Genomic DNA, 23,633 nt, shown 5'->3' on the forward strand with positions numbered 1-23,633 from the left:
AAAGCACCGCTTAAGCGCATCAAATGCGTTCCCCCCTTCTGGGGTACCAGGCGAAGGAGCGCATGCTCGTCTGGGTGAGGGCTGTCAGGGGAGCTGCTAGGGAGCTAAAATTGCAAATAAATAGCCTATAACAGTTAGCGAACCCTAAAACTGTTGTAGTTTCTTGAGGGATGAGGGCTGGGGCCAATCCAGTACCGCGCTGACCTTGGCTGGGTCCATCCGTGATGATGAAGCCCAGGAAAGAGACTGTCTCTGTGTGGAACATGCACTTCTCCGCCTTGATGTAGAGCTGGTGACGGAGAAGGCGTTGGAGGACCTGCCGAACGTGCTGCTGGTGTTCACTCATGTCCTTTGAAAATATTACGATGTCATCCAATACACGAAGACGCTGTAGTTCAGGAGGTCTCAGAGCCAACGGCTGGAACACTGCAGGCGTGTTGGCTAGACCGAACGGCATGACATGGTACTCGTAATGTCTACTGGGTGTGTTAAAAGCCATCTTCCACTCGTCCCCCCCCCCCGAATCCTCACCAGGTTGTAGGCATTATGTCTAGCTTGGTGAAGACCCAGGCTCCCTGCAATGACTCGAATGCAGTCGTCATCAAGGGGAGTGGGTAGCGGTTCTTAACCGTGATGTCGTTGAGCTCCCGGTAATCAATGCACGGCCGCTGCCCACCGTCCTTTTTCTCCACGAAGAAGAAGCCCGCACCTGCGGGTGAAATAGAGGGACGGATGTGACCCTCGACGAGTGCCTCGTCGATATTCTCCCTCATGGCCAGCGTCTCCGGCCCGTACAAGGAAAACAATCGCCCTCGTGTGGGTATGGCGCCCTGCAGGAGATTGCTAGCATAGTCGTATGGCCCATGGCACGCCTCGTACTAAACACCTCCCCCAGATACCAATACTCCCGGGGAACGCATGCCAGGTCTGGGCCGGTGACTTTAGCCACCGTCCTCCCGGGGGGCAACCGCCGCTAGGGCAGTAGGCGGTTTGGAGTGTGGGACCTGGGGAAGAGGTGAGAACAGGTAGGTGGTCTGGGACGGTGGTTTGGGCTGATGAGTGATTGGTGGACACCGGAACAGGACGGAGGCGGAGCCTCCCTCCAGGTTGAGCCGCCCCGTGGACCAGTCTATCCGGGGTTTTTGGGCAACCAGCCAGGGGTGCCTGAGGACGAGGGGACACTCCGGAAAGTCCACAATAAAAAACTGGACATCCTCCCACAGCCCCCCTGCCACCCGGACACGCACGGGGACAGTGCGCCGGGTGATGAAGCCATTCTGATAGAAAGATACAAGAAGATAATTGTGTGAAAGGAAAACAGCATGATCACATAATTCCTTCTCTCATCTACACACTCTCCTCCTCTCACCTTTTCCCTTCATTTGTGGACTTCAGTGCACAACGAATCAGCTGTCTGTGACCATGCAAAAAATAACTTTCCAAGCTAAACTTTCATATCATAACCGCTAACCGCTACACACAGCCTACATTGTTGTCACCATATCAGCTAACATCATAGTCAACATAGCTACTACAACTAACGTATTACCAAAAAAAAAACACTACAATCATACAGTACAGTGTACAGTCAGCAAGCAGTTTAGCAGTTACACCGGCGGGCCCCGGTGGCAATAAATGAATAAAACCAAAAGCTTACCTTGACTTGGAAGAGTTCCAGTGTTGGATAGCCATAGCCAGCTAGCTATGATAGCATCCCTCTCTGTTTGAGTAGGCTAAACTAGCAAGCTGCATTCACTAGCTAAGTGAACATGAAAGTGAAAGAAATACAATGAAATCTATCTCTCTCTCTCTCTCTCTCTCTCTCTCTCTCTCTCTCTCTCTCTCTCTCTCTCTCTCTCTCTCTCTCTCTCTCTCTCTCTCTCTCTCTCTCTCTCTCTCTCTCTCTCTCTCTCTTGCTTATCCATCATTTTTAAAGAAATGCATTTGTTCAAAACTGTTGAACTATTGTCTTTCTCTCTCTTTGAGTCAACTACTCACTACATGTTTATGCACTGCATTGCTAGCTAGCTGTAGCTTGTGTTTTCAGTACTAGATTCATTCTCCGATCCTTTGATTGGGTGGACAACATGTTAGTTCATGCTGCAAGAGCTCTGATAGGTTGGAGGACGTCCTCCAGAAGTTGTCATAATTATTTTGCAAGTCTATGGAAGGGGTTGAGAACCATGAGCCTTCTAGGTTTTGTATTGAAGTCAATGTACCCAGAGTAGGACGGAAACTAGATATCCTCCGGCTAGACCATGGTCCTTACAGAGTGCTGTTGAGGCTACTGTAGACATTCATTGCAAAACAGTGTGTTTTAATCAATTATTTGGTGACATGAATATATTTAGTACAGTTTTATCTAAAAAGGATGTTCCTCCCCTTCCTCCTCTGAGGAGCCTCGCTCCTGCAGGTTCATGCTCTACAACATTCGGAGAGTACGACCCTGCCTTACACAGGAAGCGGCACAGGTCCTAATCCAGGCACTTGTCATCTCCCGTCTGGACTACTGCAACTCGCTGTTGGCTGGCCTCCCTGCCTGTGCCATTAAACCCCTACAACTCATCCAGAATGCCGCAGCCCGTCTGGTGTTCAACCTTCCCAAGTTCTCTCACGTCACCCCCCTCCTCCGCACACTCCACTGGCTTCCAGTTGAAGCTCGCATCCGCTACAAGACCATGGTGCTTGCCTATGGAGCAGTGAGGGGAACGGCACCTCTGTACCTTCGGGCTCTGATCAGTCCCTACACCCAAACGAGGGCATTGCGTTCATCCACCTCTGGCCTGCTGGCTCCCCTTCCTCTGCGGAAGCATAGTTCCCGCTCAGCCCAGTCAAAACTGTTCGCTGCTCTGGCACCCCAATGGTGGAACAAGCTCCCTCACGACGCCAGGACAGCGGAGTCACTCACCACCTTCCGGAGGCATTTGAAACCCCACCTCTTTAAGGAATACCTGGGATAGGATAAAGTAATCCTTCTCCCCCCCCCCCCAAAAAATTGTAAAGTGGTTATCCCACTGGCTATAGGGTGAACGCACCAATTGGTGAGTCGCTCTGGATAAGAGCGTCTGCTAAATGACTAAAATGTAATGTAATGTAATGCTCTGTACACATGCTGTTATCTGCTTGCATGCTGTTCTCCTGACAGGACAGATTCGATCTGAAGTGCCGGCAGCTTATTCTGTCTGTCTGCTGTCTGCAGGTGCTCATCAGTGTTGTCTCAGGGATAAGGCCTGGATGAATTACTCCCACTGACATCCCAGTCTCAGCCTTTACACATGTTTAGTAACTGTTAGCACAACGTCTGAGATTCTGACAATGGCATATGCAGTGATTGACTAGGACTGAAATAGGTGCTGGTACTCATTTTGGGTGCCGGTACCGTTTATATTTAGGTGCAGGAATTCCTCAATCTTTTTTTGAGCTAATATTCTATAGGAGGTACCGAACTCAAGCAGAATAACATTTGAGTTGCCGGTATTTAGTTTCGGTGAGCTCCTGCCCAAGTGAAGTACCGGGCATATCTGTATGTATAGTACTGCACATGGAAGCACCAAAGTTTTACGTTTATGTGATGCTACAAATTCTAATTTGCTATCTCTGTTTCTGTTTCAGGTACGTGGGTAACGTTTGGCGGTCAGATTACAGATGAGGTAAGACGATGATTTCCTAATGCTTTTCCATTTGGTTTTATGGAGATAGGAAATGGATGCAGTCTGGAGTTCACTGGTTTTTACTGCTCTACAACTACTCTGGACTTTAGCAGGCACAAAAGTTAGTCGTGTATCAGAGTGTACTCTGGGTAAAATCCCTTTGCTTCAGTTAGTGTACAGTAATGCAGCGTAATGTGTGGTAGGTGTATAGAAAATAAACGGATATAAATACCTTTCTTTATTTCAGCAGTAAGAATTAGTTTACCATATATCCAATTCCCTTCGCATTAGGCGCATTAGTACAATGCCAAAGATCTATGTGAAAGATTCAAAACAAGAGGGTATAAAGAATAGTTATTGGACAATTGCCTTAAGAGAGTAAAGACGAACTGAGCGGAATGCATTATGTCAAACCACGTCAAAGAATCCCTCTCCTCCCTCTGTAACTTTGGTGTCCACCTACAGTCCTATTTCAAGGTTGATCAAGCAGTGTTGTAAAGTACTTAAGTAAAAATACTTTAAAGTACTACTTAAGTAGTTTTTTGGGGTACTATTTATATTTTTGACAACTTTTACTTTAACTCCATTACATTCGTAAAGAAAATAATGTACTTTTTACTCCGTACATTTTCCCTGACACCCAAAAGTACTCGTTACATTTTGAATGCTTAGCAGGACAGGAAAATGGTCTAATTCACACACTTAAAGAGAAAATCCCTGGTCATCCCTAGTGGCATCTGATCTGGCGGACTCACTAAACACAAATGCTTTGTTTGTAAATGATGTCTGAGTGTTGGAATGTGCCCCTGGCTATCTGGGTACTTTTTCCACAACTGCAATCAAGGATGTGGTTAATAGACACCCTGAGGTTTTGCAATAAGAGACCTTTAAATTTACGGGATTGTTTAGTAAAGGTCAGATTTGCCTAAGAAAAAAGCATTGCATTTCATGTCTATCATTTCCCTTGTCGCAACCGTGTCGCAACTGTGATGCCATGATCAGAGGGAACTCTGTCCCAATTCTGGAGAGAGGATAAAGGTTTGAGGTAGAATAACATGTAACATGAAATATGTCGTATATCTCCTTCAGTGTTCCTGTAACTTTAATTATGTGGGTAAGACCAAACGTGAACCAAATTAGGATATGTGAGCACAAGAGCTCCGTTCACAACCATGAGGACAAACCACCTGTTGCCAGGCATTTCAACAGCCGTAACCATGAGGACAAACCACCTGTTGCCAGGCATTTCAACAGCCGTAACCATGAGGACAAATCACCTGTTGCCAGGCATTTCAACAGCCGTAACCATGAGGACAAATCACCTGTTGCCAGGCATTTCAACAGCCGTAACCATGAGGACAAACCACCTGTTGCCAGGCATTTCAACAGCCGTAACCATGAGGACAAACCACCTGTTGCCAGGCATTTCAACAGCCGTAACCATGAGGACAAACCACCTGTTGCCAGGCATTTCAACAGCCATAACCATTATGAAAAATCACCTGTTGCCAGGCATTTCAACAGCCATAACCATTATGAAAAATCACCTGTTGCCAGGCATTTCAACAGCCGTAACCATGAGGACAAACCACCTGTTGCCAGGCATTTCAACAGCCGTAACCATGAGGACAAACCACCTGTTGTCAGGCATTTCAACAGCCATAACCATGAGGACAAACCACCTGTTGTCAGGCATTTCAACAGCCATAACCATGAGGACAAACCACCTGTTGCCAGGCATTTCAACAGCCATAACCATTATGAAAAATCACCTGTTGCCAGGCATTTCAACAGCCATAACCATTATGAAAAATCACCTGTTGCCAGGCATTTCAACAGCCGTAACCATGAGGACAAACCACCTGTTGCCAGGCATTTCAACAGCCGTAACCATGAGGACAAATCACCTGTTGCCAGGCATTTCAACAGCCATAACCATGAGGACAAATCACCTGTTGCCAGGCATTTCAACAGCCGTAACCATGAGGACAAATCACCTGTTGCCAGGCATTTCAACAGCCGTAACCATGAGGACAAACCACCTGTTGCCAGGCATTTCAACAGCCGTAACCATGAGGACAAACCACCTGTTGCCAGGCATTTCAACAGCCGTAACCATGAGGACAAACCACCTGTTGTCAGGCATTTCAACAGCCATAACCATGAGGACAAACCACCTGTTGCCAGGCATTTCAACAGCCATAACCATTATGAAAAATCACCTGTTGCCAGGCATTTCAACAGCCATAACCATTATGAAAAATCACCTGTTGCCAGGCATTTCAACAGCCGTAACCATGAGGACAAACCACCTGTTGCCAGGCATTTCAACAGCCGTAACCATGAGGACAAACCACCTGTTGTCAGGCATTTCAACAGCCATAACCATGAGGACAAACCACCTGTTGTCAGGCATTTCAACAGCCATAACCATGAGGACAAACCACCTGTTGCCAAGCATTTCAACAGCCATAACCACTATGAAAAATCACCTGTTGCCAGGCATTTCAACAGCCATAACCTTTATGAAAAATCACCTGTTGCCAGGCATTTCAACAGCCGTAACCATGAGGACAAACCACCTGTTGCCAGGCATTTCAACAGCCGTAACCATGAGGACAAACCACCTGTTGTCAGGCATTTCAACAGCCATAACCATGACGACAAACCACCTGTTGTCAGGCATTTCAACAGCCGTAACCATGAGGACAAACCACCTGTTTTCAGGCATTTCAACAGCCATAACCATTATGAAAAATCACCTGTTGCCAGGCATTTCAACAGCCGTAATCATGAACTAAGAGCCTTACGTTATATATGGGCATTTTATCGGCGAAGGAGCCACGTAGGCTAGAAGAGATAAAGATAAATGACTTCTCCAGAGAGAGACATAATTGGATAGACCGCCTGGGAACTCCTCCCCCAGCAGGCCTCAATAAGGAATAGTATTATTATTTTTATTTTTTTGTAGTAGGTTCTAAATCGGCCAAACATTTAGGTAATGACATCATAATGAATAGGGTTATGTTTAGGTTTAGGTTTAGGGTTAGGGTTAAAGTTAACTTTAGGTTTAGGGTTAGGGTTATGTTTATGTTTATGTTTATGTTTATGTTTAGGGTTAGGGTTAGGGTTAGGGTAATGTTTAGGTTTATGTTTAGGTTAGGGTTAGGGTTATGGTTAGGGTTATGATTGGGTTAGCATTAGGTTTATGGTTAGGGTTAGGGTTAGCGTTAGGGTTAGGGTTAGGGTTATGTTTAGGTTTATGGTTGGGTTAGCTTTAGGTTTAGGTTTAGGGTTAGGGTTAGGGTTAGGGTTAGGTTTAGGTTTAGGTTTAAAGTTAACTTTAGGGTTAGGGTTAGGGTTAGGGTTAGGGTTAGGTTTTGAATTAGGGTAGGGTTAAAAAGAGACTGGTTTGTCTTGTGGTGCGCAGGCCTATTGTTGTGTGCCCCTCCAATATAATGCTATAAACCATTCAACTGTTAAAATTATCTAGATTACCCCCTACAAACCTTACCAAAAGTAAGTAGGTTATTATTGTTTCTAAATGATAGTCTGAGTGGTTATCTAGGACCATGAAGGGACTGAGATATTAAAATATACAAGGGATCAGGGGATAGATGCTTTAATAATACATATACAAACACAATTATATACACATATATAAGCGCTAGAAGACAAAGTGCTAAGAGATAAAGTGCTAAAATGTCAAAACAAAATCAAATACCTAAAAAAGGAAGGAATAAAACTATTTAAGATAAGCATGCAAATATTAAATATTAGACAAACCCACTTAAACTTTATTTTTTGTTTGAATAGTGCATCCTTCTTTCACCTCCTTGAGATCCCTGTAAACAAGTGCTATCCCTTTCGATTGATCCCATCTAACTGGTTAAAAACGCTCATTCAGACCGGTGGGTGTAATTGTTTGAAGATCTCTTATCCACCCACGTTCCACTGCTTTTCGCCGCCCACTGGTCCACCCAGAACATGACTGTAAGCCGGATATATTGAGGTAAGTGATGGGGTGATCCTGGAAATGAGTGACTAGTTCTGTGTGTAGATGGGCCCGTTTGATGTTGTATAGATGTTGTTTAAGTCTAGTTTCTATTGTATACTGAGTTTCCCCGATGTAGTGTTTTTTGCATAATGTACAGGTAATTATATAAATGACATTTGGAGTGTTGAGTGAGATAGAGTCTAGAACTGGAGTGGAGGTCTTGCTGTGTGGATTTGAAATGAATTTTCTTGGTTTGAAGTGGGCCGTGTGAGGTTTGGGTGGTTGTGGGGGCTTAGTGCTGTATTTTGCTTTGATTAGGACGTCTTTGAGACTCTTATTCCTTCTGAATGCTGAGATAATTCTATATGGCTGAAAGGGTGTGTATGCCTGTTGAGTAATGAGAAAATTATGTTTGAATGCCTGATGTAGTGGTCTGATCCTATGTGAGAATGTAGTGACTAAGGGGATAAGGATTGTCTGCTGATTGGAAGAGGAATCAGAAGAGGAGAGAAGGTTGTGATTCAGAGAGGGGGGGGTTTTGGTGGGGTTAGGGTTAGGAGTAGGGTTAGGGGTGGGAACAGGATACGAACCCGGGTTAGGGTAAGGGTTAAGGTTAGGGTCAGGGTTAGGGTTAGGGTTAGGAGTAGGGTTGGGGGTAGGGTTAGGAGTAGGGTTAGGGTTAGAGTTAGGAGTAGGGTTGGGGGTAGGGTTAGGGTTATGAGTAGGGTTGGGGGTAGGGTTAGGAGTTGGAACAGGATACGAACCCGGGTTAGGGTAAGGGTTAAGGTTAGGGTCAGGGGCGGGAGCAGGATACGAACCCAGGTTAGGGTAAGGGTTAAGGTTAGGGTTAGGGTTAGGGTTAGGAGTAGGGTTAGGAGTAGGGTTGGGGGTAGGGTTAGGGTTAGGGTTAGGGTTAGGGTTGGGGGTGGGGTAAGGAGTTCGAACAAGATACGAACCCGGGTTAGGGTAAGGGTTAAGGTTAGGGTCAGGGGCGGGAGCAGGATACGAACCCTGGTTAGGGTAAGGGTTAAGGTTAGGGTCAGGGTTAAGGTCAGGGGAAGGGGGGGATTTGGAAGTGCCTCCAGAACCTGTGTAATGAAAGTTGTGGTCCGAAAGAGTGATTGACAGACTTGTGTTTTGTGGGTTTGTTAGCTGAATGGGAGAGAGGGCCGCCAAGGTGCTGGTTTTTATGGTTCTGAGGTATCGTTTGGAGTAGCCTCTTTGTCTAAGTGCATGAAATAGTGTTTGAATTGCTGTGTCCAGATCCTGTTTACAGGAGGATATCCTATGGAACCGTATAATTTGGGATTTGACGATGCCTTTAAATGTATGTTTGGGATGATAACTCTGTTTATGGAGTAGAGCATGTGTATCTGTTGGTTTGAAATAAACTTTAGTGAGTAATGTTTTTTGGGATTGATTTATCTGATTAAAGAATACTGTGGTATCCAAGAAATGTACTTCACATGGATCTATTGTGTATTTAACCTTAATGGACGGGTGATGACTGTTGAGAATGCTGATGAATTCAGTGAATAGTTGGATGTCATGAGGCCAGGCTCCTATGATGTCGTCTAGAAATCTGTAATAAAATGTGGGTTGATGTGGGCACTTGGCCAATGCCTCTCTCTCCCATTCAGCCATGTAGATGTTTGCATATGCAGGGGCAAATTTCTTCCCCATAGCCGTTCCCTCCACCTGCAAGTAGTGCCTATCATTGAATATAAAATTGTTGTGTGTGAGACTAATTTCTAATAATTGTAGTAATTCATTGTCTGGTCTATTCCTATCTGGGTGTGCATGGAGTAGATTTCTAACCGTCTGTATTCCTGTTGCTGTATTTATGTTGGTATATAAGCTATCAATGTCTATAGTGAATATGTATGTTTGGGAGGGAACAACTATGGGTTTAATCTTCTCAAGGAAGTGGTAAGTGTCTCTGAGGTAGCTGGGGTGTCTAGTGGAGAGAGGGTTGATATGATGGTCAATATATTGAGCTATGTTGTACGATTCACTATTGCAGTCTGATACGATGGGCCTTCCAGGAGGAACTTCATGGGGAATTGTCCAGGTGTCTGGTTCTTTGTGAATTTTACAAAGTAGGGTGTCTGGTCCAAATAGAAAGTCTCGTTGTTTCTTATTGATGTACTGTTTATCATAAAGTGTTTGTATGATTCGGCGTAGCTTAGTCTGAGTCTGTGGTTGTAGGCTTTCTTCTATTGGTACATAGTACTTGGTGTTGGATAACTGTCTGTTTGCCTCATATGTGTATTGATGTTTGTCTAGGATCACTGTTTTTGATCCCTTATCTGCTGGTTTCAATATTATGTGAGGGTTGTTTATAAGTTCTTTTATGGCTTGTCTTTCTATACTAGTGAGGTTGTCCTGTCTATCTGCCTGGGTGTGGTAGTTGTGAAGGGTGTCTTTGTCCGTTCTGATTAGATTCTGGACCCTCCTGTCTACCTGGGACAGTTTAGGTTCCCAGGTCGAAGGAAGGGTGAATGTTAAGTAGTTGTCATTTGTCCGATAGTCAAAATAGTCGAGAAGTTTGAGTCGTCTATGGTATTTGTGGGTGTCCCTATGAAGTTCCTCCCAGTCGAATTTGATTGGACGGGGAATGAATGACAACCCTCTCTCCAGGAGTTGGGCCTGCGGTGCTGTAAATTGAAAAGACTTTGACAAGTTCATGATGTTGGATAAGGAGGGGGGAACTGCCACCTCTACTGGAGGATCTAAGGAAGGAACTGGAGGAGGTAGGGAGGGGGAGAGGGAAGGGGGTTGGGGAGAAATCAAAATGGTGCAGCTTGGTTTGGAGGTTTAGGGTTAGGTTTAGGGATAGGGATAGGGTTAGGGTTAGGGTTAGGGTTAGGGTTAGGTTTAGGTTTAGGTTTATGGTTGGGTTAGCTTTAGGGTTAGGGTTAGGGTTAAGTTAGGTTTAGGGTTAGGGTTAGGGTTAGGGTTAGGGTTAGGGTTAGGGTTATGTTTAGGTTTATGGTTGGGTTAGCTTTAGGTTTAGGGTTAGGTTTAGGGTTAGGGTTAGGGTTAGGGTTAGGGGTTAGTAGTTAGGAGGGTATGAGAAGAGGGGGCTTAGGCAATGGCGGTGTGATGACATGTGCTTCTCGCTTAGGACAAGTTACCCAGGTTGACATTTACAGTGGCTACAGGCAGCCATTTTGAATGAGTAACGTATTTTGATGAGTTGCTCAGATTACACACACACAACCCACCAAAACTTCATGACCTTCAGCGTTTGACAGACTAACTCTTCTATATGGACACACACAGCACCTATTGTCCCAAATAAAAATATGCAGTTTACTATAGTATAAGGGTTAGGGTTACGGTCAGGGGTTAGGGTCAGGGTTAGGGTTAGGGTTAGGAGTTAGGAGGGTATGAGAAGAGGGGGCTTAGGTAGGGTTAGGGTTAAGGTTAAGGTTAAGGTTAAGGTTAAGGTTAAGGTTAAGGTTAAGGCTAGGTTAAGGTAAGGGTTAGGTTAAGGTAAGGGTTAGGTTAAGTTAAAGGTTAGGTTAAGGTAAAGGTTAGGTTAAGGTAAGGGTTAGGTTAAGGTAAGGGTTAGGTTAAGGTAAGGGTGCTAGGAACCAGGGGTTTAGGTTAGGGATCAAGGAAAGAAAAATAAGGGAAAAGGGGAAGGCCAAAAGGGAGAACCACCCAATAAATAAACAAATAAAAAATAAATAAGGACAATCATAAGTGCTATCAAACAGGACAAATCAACAATAAACAAATCAACATACTTTCAACTCAAAATAAGTGCTGTAAGAATATACAAACAATAAATGAGATAAAACCACACCACACTAAGGAATAAAAAATAAGTGCCACAATACACGCCACACTAAGGAATAAACAAAAAGTGCCATCATATTCAAGGTAAGTGCTTAAAAAACATATATAAAAACATAAATCCACTAATAAATAAATAATTAAATAAGTGAACATTTCTCAGGGTTAGGAGTTAGGAGTTAGGAGGGTGAGAAGAAGGGGCTTAGGTAGGGTTAGGGTTAAGGTTAGGGTTAGGGTTAGGGTTAGGAGTTAGTAGTTAGGAGGGTATGAGAAGAGGGACTTGGGCAATGGCGGTGCGATGACATGTGCTTCTCGCTTAGGACAAGTTACCCAGGTTGACATTTACAGTGGCTACAGGCAGCCATTTTGAATGAGTAACGTATTTTGATGAGTTGCTCAGATTACACACACACAACGCACCAAAATATCATGACCTTCAGCGTTTGACAGACTAACTCTTCTATATGGACACACACAGCACCTATTGTCCCAAATAAAAATATGCAGTTTACTATAATCACAAGGTTTTCACACACTGTTGCTGGTATTTTGGCCCATTCCTCCATGCAGATCTCCTCTAGAGCAGTGATGTTTTGGGGCTGTCGCTGGGCAACACGGACTTTCAACTTCCTCCAAAGATTTTCTATGGGGTTGAGATCTGGAGACTGGCTAGGCCACTCCAGGACCTTGAAATGCTTCTTACGAAGCCACTCCTTCGTTGCCCGGGCGGTGTGTTTGGGATCATTGTCGTGCTGAAAGACCCAGCCACGTTTCATCTTCAATGCCCTTGCTGATGGAAGGAGGTTTTCACTCAAAATCTCACGATACATGGCCCCATTCATTCTTTCCTTTACACGGATCAGTCGTCCTGGTCCCTTTGCAGAAAAACAGCCCCAAAGCATGATGTTTCCACCCCCATGCTTCACAGTAGGTGTGGTGTTCTTTGGATGCAACACAGCATTCTTTGTCCTCCAAACACGACGAGTTGAGTTTTTACCAAAAAGTTATATTTTGGTTTCATCTGACCATATGACATTCTCCCGATCCTCTTCTGGATCATCCCAATGCACTCTAGCAAACTTCAGACGGGCCTGGACATGTACTGGCTTAAGCAGGGGGACACGTCTTGCACTGCAGGATTTGAGTCCCTGGCGGCGTAGTGTGTTACTGATGGTAGGCTTTGTTACTTTGGTCCCAGCTCTCTGCAGGTCATTGACTAGGTCCCCCCGTGTGGTTCTGGGATTTTTGCTCACCGTTCTTGTGATCATTTTGACCCCACAGGGTGAGATCTTGCGTGGAGCCCCAGATCGAGAGAGATTATCAGTGGTCTTGTATGTCTTCCATTTCCTAATAATTGCTCCCACAGTTGATTTCTTCAAACCAAGCTGCTTACCTATTGCAGATTCAGTCTTCCCAGCCTGGTGCAGGTCTACAATTTTGTTTCTGGTGTCCTTTGACAGCTCTTTGGTCTTGGCCATAGTGGAGTTTGGAGTGTGACTGTTTGAGGTTGTGGACAGGTGTCTTTTATACTGATAACAAGTTCAAACAGGTGCCATTAATACAGGTAACGAGTGGAGGACAGAGGAGCCTCTTAAAGAAGAAGTTACAGCTCTGTGAGAGCCAGAAATCTTGCTTGTTTGTAGGTGACCAAATACTTATTTTCCACCATAATTTGCAAATAAATTCATTAAAAATCCTACAATGTGATTTTCTGGAAAAAAAATTCTCAATGTGTGTGTCATAGTTGACGTGTACCTATGATGAAAATTACAGGCCTCTCTCATCTTTTTAAGTGGGAGAACTTGCACAATTGGTGGCTGACTAAATACTTTTTTTTCCCCACTGTAAATGAACAAGCCGACAGCCTATGGCATGAAGCATAGCCAGATAACACAGGCTTACAGTAGGCCAACTCATATTCTCATATCATAAAGTTTCGTTAGACCTAACTAAAATAAATAATGGATTTATTGTGATGGTGTATATTAAATTGATTTTTTATACTATTTTTTTTTAAATATAGATGTTCCAAAGACGCCCATCAGCAGCTTGTATGGGTGGAGACCTGGAGATGCTAAACATGTTTATGTTAATTAATGGTCAATTAACGTGAGACAGGCAGTCTTTTGCAAGACAATAACCAGCTGACAAAATGTCATGACTGCCACAGCCCTATCCCTTCTCCCATATTCTCCCCCAGAACCTATCCACTGCATGTCTCCCCACCCCCACACTGTCCCCTATGGTTGGGGTTACAGGGTCCCTGTCTCTCTGACGTCCACCCTCAACACACACAGCTGGGTCTGCCTACAATACAGTCCCTCTGGACACTCTCTTCTTAATTCACTACCCACCCCCTCCCCTACAGGCCAAGGTCCCTGCCCTCATCTGTTGGCATTAAAAGTACACTCGTCTCCATCCCTGTCACTATTATATGGACACACAGGACACACAACACACACACACACGACACATACACACACACACACACACACACACACACACACACACACACCAATAACATGGTGACTCAGCACTGTGTCTCTATGGACCAGGGAGGGGAAGCCTCTGTGTGTGTTCAGAACCCCACACTCCCCTGTCACTGGTCATTAGCTCCATCTGCCACAGGACAAGAGGGGTTAGGGTTATGTTTAGGTTTAGGTTTAGGTTTAGGTTTAGGTTTAGGGTTAGGGTTAGGTTTAGGTTTAGGTTTAGGTGTAGGTGTAGGTGTAGGTGTAGGTTTAGGTTTAGGTTTAGGTTTAGGTTTAGGTGTAGGTTTGGGTTTAGGGTTAGGGTTAGGTTTAGAGTTATCTTTAGGTTTAGGGTTAGGTTTAGGGTTAGGGTTAGGGTTAGGTTTAGGTTTAGGTTTAGGTGTAGGTGTAGGTGTAGGTTTAGGTTTAGGTTTAGGTTTAGGTTTAGGTTTAGGTTTAGGTTTAGGTGTAGGTTTGGGTTTAGGGTTAGGGTTAGGTTTAGAGTTATCTTTAGGTTTAGGGTTAGGTTTAGGGTTAGCTTTAGGGTTAGGTTTAGGGTTAGGGTTAGTGTTATGTTTAGGTTAGGGTTAGCTTTAGGGTTAGGTTTAGATTTAGGTTTAGGTTTAGGGTTATGTTTAGGTTTAGGGTTAGGGTTAGGGTTAGGGTTAGGGTTAGGGTTATATTTAGGTTTAGGTTTAGGTTTATGTTTAGGGTTATGTTTAGGTTTAGGGTTAGGGTTAGGGTTAGGGTTAGGGTTATGTTTAGGTTTAGGTTTAGGTTTAGGTTTAGGGTTAGGGTTAGGGTTATGTTTAGGTTTAGGTTTAGGTTTAGGGTTAGGGTTAGCTTTAGGTTTAGGTTTAGGTTTAGGTTCAGGTTTATGGTTAGGTTTAGGGTTAGGTTTAGGGTTAGGGTTAAAGTTTGCTTTAGGTTTAGGGTTAGGGTTAGGGTTAGGGTTAGGGTTAGAAGTTAGGGTTAGGGTTAGGGTTAAGGTTAGGAGTTAGGGTTAAAGTTAGCTTTAGGGTTAGGGTTTGGTTTTGGTTTGGGTTAGGGTTAGGTTTAGGGTTAGGGTTAGGGTTAGGGTTAGGGTTAGGAGTTAGTAGTTAGGAGGGTATGAGAAGAGAGGGCTTAGGCAATGGCGGTGTGATGACATGTGCTTCTCGCTTAGGACAAGTTACCCAGGGTGACATTTACAGTGGCTACAGGCAGCCATTTTGAATGAGTAACGTATTTTTATGAGTTGCTCAGATTACACACACACAACCCACCAAAAATCATGACCTTCAGCGTTTGAAAGACTAACCCTTCTATATGGACACACACAACACCTAATGTCCCAAACATTTTTTTGCTGTTTACAATAGTATAGGGTGAGGGTCAGGTACTGGCTTAAGCAGGGGGACACGTCTGGCACTGCAGGATTTGAGTCCCTGGCGGCGTAGTGTGTTACTGATGGTAGGCTTTGTTACTTTGGTCGCAGCTCTCTGCAGGTCATTCACTAGGTCCCCCCGTGTGGTTCTGGGATTTTTGCTCACCGTTCTTGTGATCATTTTGACCCCACGGGGTGAGATCTTGCGTGGAGCCCCAGATCGAGGGAGATTATCAGTGGTCTTGTATGTCTTCCATTTCCTAATAATTGCTCCCACAGTTGATTTCTTCAAACCAAGCTGCTTACCTATTGCAGATTCAGTCTTCCCAGCCTGGTTCAGGTCTACAATTTTGTTTCTGGTGTCCTTTGACAGCTCTTTGGTCTTGGTCATAGTGGAGTTTGGAGTGTGACTGTTTGAGGTTGTGGACAGGTGTCTTTTATACTGATAACAAGTTCAAACAGCTGCCATTAATACAAATACTTATTTTCCACCATAATTTGCAAATAAATTCATTAAAAATCCTACAATGTGATTTTCTGGATATTTTTTTCTCAATTTGTGTGTCATAGTTGACGTGTACCTATGATGAAAATTACAGGCTGACAAAATGTCATGACTGCCACAGCCCTATCCCTTCTCCCATATTCTCCCCCAGAACCTATCCACTGCATGTCTCCCCACCCCCACTCTGTCCCCTATGGTTGGGGTTACAGGGTCCCTGTCTCTCTGACGTCCACCCTCAACACACACAGCTGGGCCTTCCTACAATACAGTCCCTCTGGACACTCTCTTCTTAATTCACTACCCACCCCCTCCCCTACAGGCCAAGGTCCCTGCCCTCATCTGTTGGCATTAAAAGTACACTCGTCTCCATCCCTGTCACTATTATATGGACACACAGGACACACAACACACACACACGACACATACACACACACACACACACACACACACACCAATAACATGGTGACTCAGCACTGTGTCTCTATGGACCAGGGAGGGGAAGCCTCTGTGTGTGTTCAGAACCCCACACTCCCCTGTCACTGGTCATTAGCTCCATCTGCCACAGGACAAGAGGGGTTAGGTTTAGGTTTAGGTTTAGGTTTAGGTTTAGGTTTAGGGTTAGGGTTAGGGTTAGGTTTATGGTTAGGGCTAGGGTTAGGGTTAGGTTTAGGTTTAGGTTTAGGTTTAGGTTTAGGGTTAGGGTTAGGGTTAGGGTTAGGGTTATGTTTAGAGTTATCTTTAGGTTTAGGGTTAGGTTTAGGGTTAGCTTTAGGGTTAGGTTTAGGGTTAGGGTTAGTGTTATGTTTAGGTTAGGGTTAGCTTTAGGGTTAGGTTTAGATTTAGGTTTAGGTTTAGGGTTATGTTTAGGTTTAGGGTTAGGGTTAGGGTTAGGGTTATGTTTAGGTTTAGGTTTAGGTTTAGGTTTAGGTTTAGGGTTAGCTTTAGGTTTAGGTTTAGGTTTAGGTTTAGGTTTAGGTTTAGGTTTAGGTTTATGGTTAGGTTTAGGGTTAGGGTTAGGGTTAGGTTTATGGTTAGGTTTATGGTTAGGGTTAAAGTTAGCTTTAGGTTTAGGGTTAGGGTTAGGGTTAGGGTTAGGTTTAGGTTTAGGTTTAGGGTTAGGGTTAGGTTTAGGGTTAGGGTTAGGGTTAGGGTTAGGGTTAGGGTTAGGGTTAGGAGTTAGGGTTAGGGTTAGGGTTAGGGTTAAGGTTAAGGTTAGGAGTTAGGGTTAGGGTTAGGGTTAGGGTTAAAGTTAGCTTTAGGGTTAGGGTTAGGGTTTGGTTTTGGTTTTGGTTTAGGTTTAGGTTTAGGGTTAGGGTTAGGGTTAGGGTTAGGGTTAGGAGTTAGTAGTTAGGAGGGTATGAGAAGAGGGGGCTTAGGCAATGGCGGTGTGATGACATGTGCTTCTCGCTTAGGACAAGTTACCCAGGTTGACATTTACAGTGGCTACAGGCAGCCATTTTGAATGAGTAACGTATTTTGATGAGTTGCTCAGATTACACACACACAACCCACCAAAAGGTCATGACCTTCAGCGTTTGAAAGACTAACTCTTCTATATGTATACACACAGCACCTATTGTCCCACAAAGAAATATGCAGTTTACTATAGAGTACTACAGTATTAATTATAGAATTCTGTAGTAAACTGTAGTATAGTGTAGAATTCTATACTACACACTGTAGTATCGCTCAATCATGTGTAGTACTTAATATAGAATGTTGTAAAATACTACAGTATTATCAGAAAAAAAACATTGTAGTGAATACAACATTAATTTCTGCAGAAACACCACTGTCCGCAAAACACTATATTTTTCAAAAACTATAGTAAATACTACAGTATTTAATTTGCATATACCCTTCCTATTCCCCTCCCCCATATCCCAATTTGTGAGAAACCTACATGCAAATGTATAGGTCATTTATTGTGTTCCCTACAGGTTATAGAAAAGACCCCAGTCCTACCTACCTACATACCTACAGGTTATAGAAAAGACCCCAGTCCTTCCTTCCTTCCATCCTACCTACCTACCTACCTACCTACCCCCCCCCTCTCTCTCTCTCTCTCTCTCTCTCTCTCTCTCTCTCTCTCTCTCTCTCTCTCTCTGTTGCTCTCTCTCTCTCTCTCTCTCTCTCTCTCTCTCTCTCTCTCTCTCTCAGTCAGTCAGTCATCCATTAATCAGTGTTTAATTTCACAGTCTATTGTCCCTGTTCTATCACAACCACTTTGAGATTGGCTGACTGTTGTCACCAGTCATTCTGAGCAGCCAGTGTTTCATCAGCCAGTGTTTCATCAGCCAGTGTTTCATCAGCCAGTGTTTCAGCAGCCAGTGTTTCAGCAGCCAGTGTTTCAGCAGCCAGTGTTTCAGCAGCCAATGTTTCAGCAGCCAGTGTTTCAGCTGCCAGTGTTTCAGCAGCCAGTGTTTCAGCAGCCAGTGTTTCAAGCTATTTTCCTCTCTTTTATTTATTTTTAATCCCTCTCTCCTCTTTCATCTGACGGGTTTGGATCCCTGCCTACTTCTAGCCGCAGTGGCAAAGATAATGTTAAGAGAGTTGACGGACAGTTCCTCAGCAGAGTGGAGGAGATTGGATTAGCGAACTCTGTTTGTGGCAATGCTTCCAAAGACCTCTGCGACTCAAACAGGGAGAGGGTTACACACACACACACACACAGACACTCACACTCACAGTCTCACACACAGACACTGACACTCCCAGTCTCACAAAGAGACACACTTGCTCACACACCTCTGCAGCGGGAATTTATAGCAAATTCACTTACAGCCACATTGCAATAAGCGCACCATAAAAGGGAATTGAATCTGGGAACAATTCAGTCTGATGATGTATGATCTCCTGTCTGGGTGAATCACTGTAAAGTCTGCTGCCTCAGCCTGCTGACACACTGAAACACACGGGAGAGAGGAACAGCTCAGCTCTCTAGAGGGACAACTATAGCACCAGACTGGAAACACTATCTATAGTAAGAGAGAAAGAAGAGAGTGGAACTGAGAGGAGGAGCAGAGCCAGAGCCAGAGACAGAGAGACAGAGAGACAGAGAGACAGAGAGACAGAGACAGAGACAGAGACAGAGAGAGAGAGACAGAGAGACAGAGAGACAGAGAGACAGAGAGACAGAGAGACAGAGAGAGAGACAGAGAGACAGAGAGACAGAGAGAGAGAGAGAGAGACAGAGAGACAGAGAGACAGAGACAGAGACAGAGACAGAGACAGAGACAGAGAGACAGAGCCAGAGCCAGAGCCAGAGACAGAGCCAGAGCCAGAGACAGAGAGACAGAGAGACAGAGACAGAGACAGAGACAGAGACAGAGACAGAGACAGAGACAGAGACAGAGACAGAGACAGAGACAGAGACAGAGACAGAGACAGACATAAAGAGGGTTTCTTCAACCAAACAGCATTATGACGCTAGATAGATGGATTAAATCCTGTCTGTTAACCAGTGGTTCCTACATCTGATGTATGATGATGATGATGATGATGATGATGATGATGATGATGAGGATGTGTGTCTGTATGTGTATGTTAAGTGTTGAGTGTGTGACATATTTGACCTCTGACCTCTTTGTGTTTTCCCAGGTGGCCGAGCAGCTGATGACCATAGCGTATGAGAGTGGAGTCAACCTGTTTGACACGGCGGAGGTGTACGCTGCTGGAAAGTGAGTCAGGATATAATAACACACCCCTTTACTGTAACAACAGGTCAGCTGTGTGATACTGAGTACTGAGAGGATTTGCCATGCCTTCTTGCTTTTCAGAGCTGAAGTCATATTGGGTAATATCATCAAAAAGAAGTCCTGGAGGTAGGTTACTGTGTGTTTGATCTAGTGTATGTGTAAAACAGGTTAGACGTGAGACAGTGTGTTTGTGTCACGCCCTGGCTCTGGGGACTCTAGTATGTTGAGCCAGGGTGTGAGTTTTCATTTGTGTTCGGTCTAGTATTGTGTTTCTATGTTGGCCAGTGTGGTTCTCAATCAGAGGCAACGTGAATCAGCTGTTGCTTGTTGTCTCTGATTGGGAACCATACTTAGTCAGCCTGTTTCCCACAGTATGGTGTGGGATCTTGTTCCTGTATAGGTTTGTGTTTTGCACCTTTGGACGTCACGTTATCGTTTGTTGTTTTGGTCGTGTTATCATTCTAATTCATAAAATATGTTCACCTTCAACGCTGCGCCTTGGTCCTCCTCCTTCGACGAGCGTGACAGAAGATCCCACCAAGACTGGACCAAGCAGCGTGTCCAGGAGCCATAGCCAGGGAGATCTCTAGCGGATCTCCTTCGCCTCCTCGAATGGGTCAAGCCGGGTGAGGAAGAGAGGGGCTTGACTTGGAAGCAGAAGGGCAAAAGGCTGGCGAGAGATATGGAGACCTGGTCAACGGGTAGGAGAGAAGCCCAGACATTTTTTGGGGGAGGCTCACACCGTGGACGACGGGGCAGTAGGAGACCGCGATAGAGCGGCCCAGCGGGTTGGCAGAGGAGGCCGCCAGGTTACGGGGGCCACTGGTCAAAAAGGGGAAGGAAGGTGTAGAGGCACGGCGAGAGGTACTGGGGTGTGTTACCAGTCCGGTCCGGCCCGTTCCTGATCCCTGCGTAGGGCCAGTGGTGTGTGTCCCCAGTACGGTCCGGTCTGTTCCTGTCCCTTGCGCCGAGCCTGTGGTGCGCGTCGCCAGCCCAGTCCGGTCCATTCCTGCTCTCCGCACCAAGACAGTGGTGCGCGTCGCCAGCCCGGCCCGGCCTGTTCCTGCTCCCCGCACCAAGCCAATGGTGCGCGTCGCCAGCCCGGCCCGGCCTGTTCCTGCTCCCCGCTCCAAGCCAATGGTGCGCGTCGCCAGCCCGGCCCGGCCTGTTCCTGCTCCCCGCACCAGGCCAATGGTGCGCGTCGCCAGCCCGGCCCGGCCTGTTCCTGCTCCCCGCACCAGGCCAATGGTGCGCGTTGCCAGCCCGGTCCGGCCCGCTCCTGCTCCCCACACCAAGCCAGTGGTGTGCGTCGTCAGTCCGGCACGGCCCGTGCCTGTTCCACCGGTGCCTGGTCCGGCACCGGTCAGCTGCTTCACGCCGGAGCTAGAGCAATCCGCTCCACCAGTGTGCAGTCCAGCTCCGGCCAGCGGGGCCAGACCGGACCAGGGGTACTTTGGGGGGTTGGAGAGGGAGTGGGGATCAGGCCCGGAGCCGGATCCGCCGCCAAGGCGGAGTGCCCACCCGGTCCCTCCCCTGTGGTGTTTGGTTGGCGCGGCCGGAGTCCGCGCCTTTTGGGGGGGGGGAGGGGTACTGTCACGCCCTGGCTCTGGGGACTCTAGTATGTTGAGCCAGGGTGTGAGTTTTCATTTGTGTTTGGTCTAGTATTGTGTTTCTATGTTGGCCAGTGTGGTTCTCAATCAGAGGCAACGTGAATCAGCTGTTGCTTGTTGTCTCTGATTGGGAACCATACTTAGTCAGCCTGTTTCCCACAGTATGGTGTGGGATCTTGTTCCTGTATAGGTTTGTGTTTTGCACCTTTGGACGTCACGTTATCGTTTGTTGTTTTGGTCGTGTTATCATTCTAATTAATAAAATATGTTCACCTTCAACGCTGCGCCTTGGTCCTCCTCCTTCGACGACAGTTTGTATAAAACAGGAGGTTAGTCAAACAAAGTGATGCTGCCGTGACGCCGGTGTGTCCACAGATGCGTTGATCTGAGTCTTGTCAGCCGTTTTGTTTTGCTTCCTCAACTCCACCTCCAAATTCACTTAAGCACTTCCTGTCTAGGTAACCATGTTGACTGGCAGATGCTTCCAGAAGGCTGGGAGCCGCTGAGAGTTCCGTGGTAGGGCCAGGGAGAGATAGAGCTTCTTTTTCATATTTTCTCCTTTTGAAGATTTGGTTTTCATTCAAACATTTTTTATTGATTGACCTGCTTTTTCTATGAAGGACTTGACAGCTACTTACACAAGGACCTGAAGTTTAGAGAGAAGCGGGGGGGGGGGGGGGGGGGGGGGGGGGGGGGGGGGGAGAAGAAGAGACTCCAACAGAGATCCACACACTCACTCACTCCCTTCACACACTTCCTCCGTTCCCCTGCAGCTCCTCTCAGTAAATCTGTTACATATATAGTCCCATTTGAGGAGAAGCAGTCTGTTTCCCAATGGAGGGAACTGATCTTATCCCACTATAAAGCGTCCCACCATAAACCTTCCCCCCCAGTTAGACCCCAGGAACATCAGAAGGGGATCCTCAGCTTGGAGCTCCAGAGATTACTCCGATCATGTTCCCTCTCTCTCGCCAAATAACATTAGACCATTAACCCCTACTCATCATCTCTTTCTTTCCAATGAGCGTGCCTATGAGCGTGCCTATGAGCGTGCCTATGAGCGTTCCTATGATCGTTCCTATGAGCGTGCCTATGAGCGTGCCTATGAGCTTGCCTATGAGCGTTCCTATGAGCGTGCCTATGAGCGTTCCTATGATCGTTCCTATGAGCGTGCCTATGAGCGTGCCTATGAGCGTTCCTATGATCGTTCCTATGAGCGTGCCTATGAGCGTGCCTATGAGCTTGCCTATGAGCGTTCCTATGAGTGTTCCTATGATCGTGCCTATGACCGTTCCTATGAGCGTTTCTATGAGCGTGCCTATGAGCGTTCCTATGAGAATTCCTATGAGCGTGCCTATGAGCATACCTATGAGCGTGCCTATGAGCGTGCCTATGAGCTTTCCTATGAGTGTTCCTATGATCGTGCCTATGACCGTTCCTATGAGCGTTCCTATGAGCGTGCCTATGAGCGTTCCTATGAGCGTTCCTATGATCGTTCCTATGAGCGTGCCTATGAGCATACCTATGAGCGTGCCTATGAGCGTTCCTATGAGCGTGCCTATGAGCGTTCCTATGATCGTTCCTATGATCGTTCCTATGAGCGTGCCTATGAGCGTTCCTATGAGCGTTCCTATGAGAATTCCTATGAGCGTGCCTATGAGCGTGCCTATGAGCATACCTATGAGCGTGCCTATGAGCGTGCCTATGAGCGTTCCTATGATCGTTCCTATGAGCGTTCCTATGAGCGTTCCTATGAGCGTTCCTATGAGCGTTCCTATGAGCGTTCCTATGAGCATTCCTATGAGCGTGCCTATGAGCGTACCTATGAGCGTGCCTATGTGCGTTTCTGTGTGCGTGTGTGTGTTTGTGTGTCTCTGTACCTGTGCGTGTCTCTACAGAATTCATTCATTCATTCTGTACAGACATATACAGGTACAGAGACACACAAACACACACACGCACACAGGAACGCACATAGGCACGCACGTGTATTTTTGTGTCAAATCGCTAGTTGGCAACCCATCCCTTACAGGATTAATGGCAACATAAACAAACTCACAGTGATTAAAATGACTCACAGGGATAATTCAGTGATCATTCTTCTGGTGTTCTGCAAAATGCTCACCGCATAAAGAGTGAAAAATAAATCAATACATAATACCGATAATAATAGCAGTAAAAATAATAAAAATAAATACATACAGAAAAATTAAACGTAAGGCCTTTTAATCCCGGTCTGACACACATAGAAGATTCAAGTGTGATTGAGGCCTAAACACAATCTACTTTATATACAGTTGAAATCGGAAGTTTGCATACACCTTAGCCAAATACATTTAAACTCAGTTAACAATTCCTGACATTTAATCCTAGTAAAAATTCCCTGTCTTAGGTCAGTTAGGATCACCACTTTATTTTAAGAATGTGAAATGTCAGAATAATAGTAGAGAGAATGATTTATTTCAGCTTTTATTTCTTTCAACACATTCCCAGTGGGACAGAAGTTTACATACACTCAATCAGTGTATGGTA

The 23,633-nt window shown here is 45.6% G+C and overlaps 1 long non-coding RNA gene across 1 annotated transcript in view; it reads left to right on the forward strand.

The window, feature by feature from the left end:
• The first annotated feature begins 3,611 nt into the window (after nt 1–3,611).
• LOC311126036 overlaps nt 3,612–23,633 on the forward strand; it is a 23,479-nt gene continuing 3,457 nt past the window's right edge. Inside the window, exons 1-3 of the long non-coding RNA XR_014612938.1 lie at nt 3,612–3,650; nt 19,394–19,473; nt 19,573–19,617. This is a non-coding gene — a long non-coding RNA (uncharacterized lncRNA). The remainder of the gene's footprint in view (nt 3,651–19,393; nt 19,474–19,572; nt 19,618–23,633) is intronic.

Source organism: Coregonus lavaretus (genome assembly GCF_964263955.1).
Source record: "Coregonus lavaretus genome assembly, contig: HAP1_SCAFFOLD_6133, whole genome shotgun sequence".
Lineage (NCBI taxonomy): Eukaryota > Metazoa > Chordata > Actinopteri > Salmoniformes > Salmonidae > Coregonus > Coregonus lavaretus.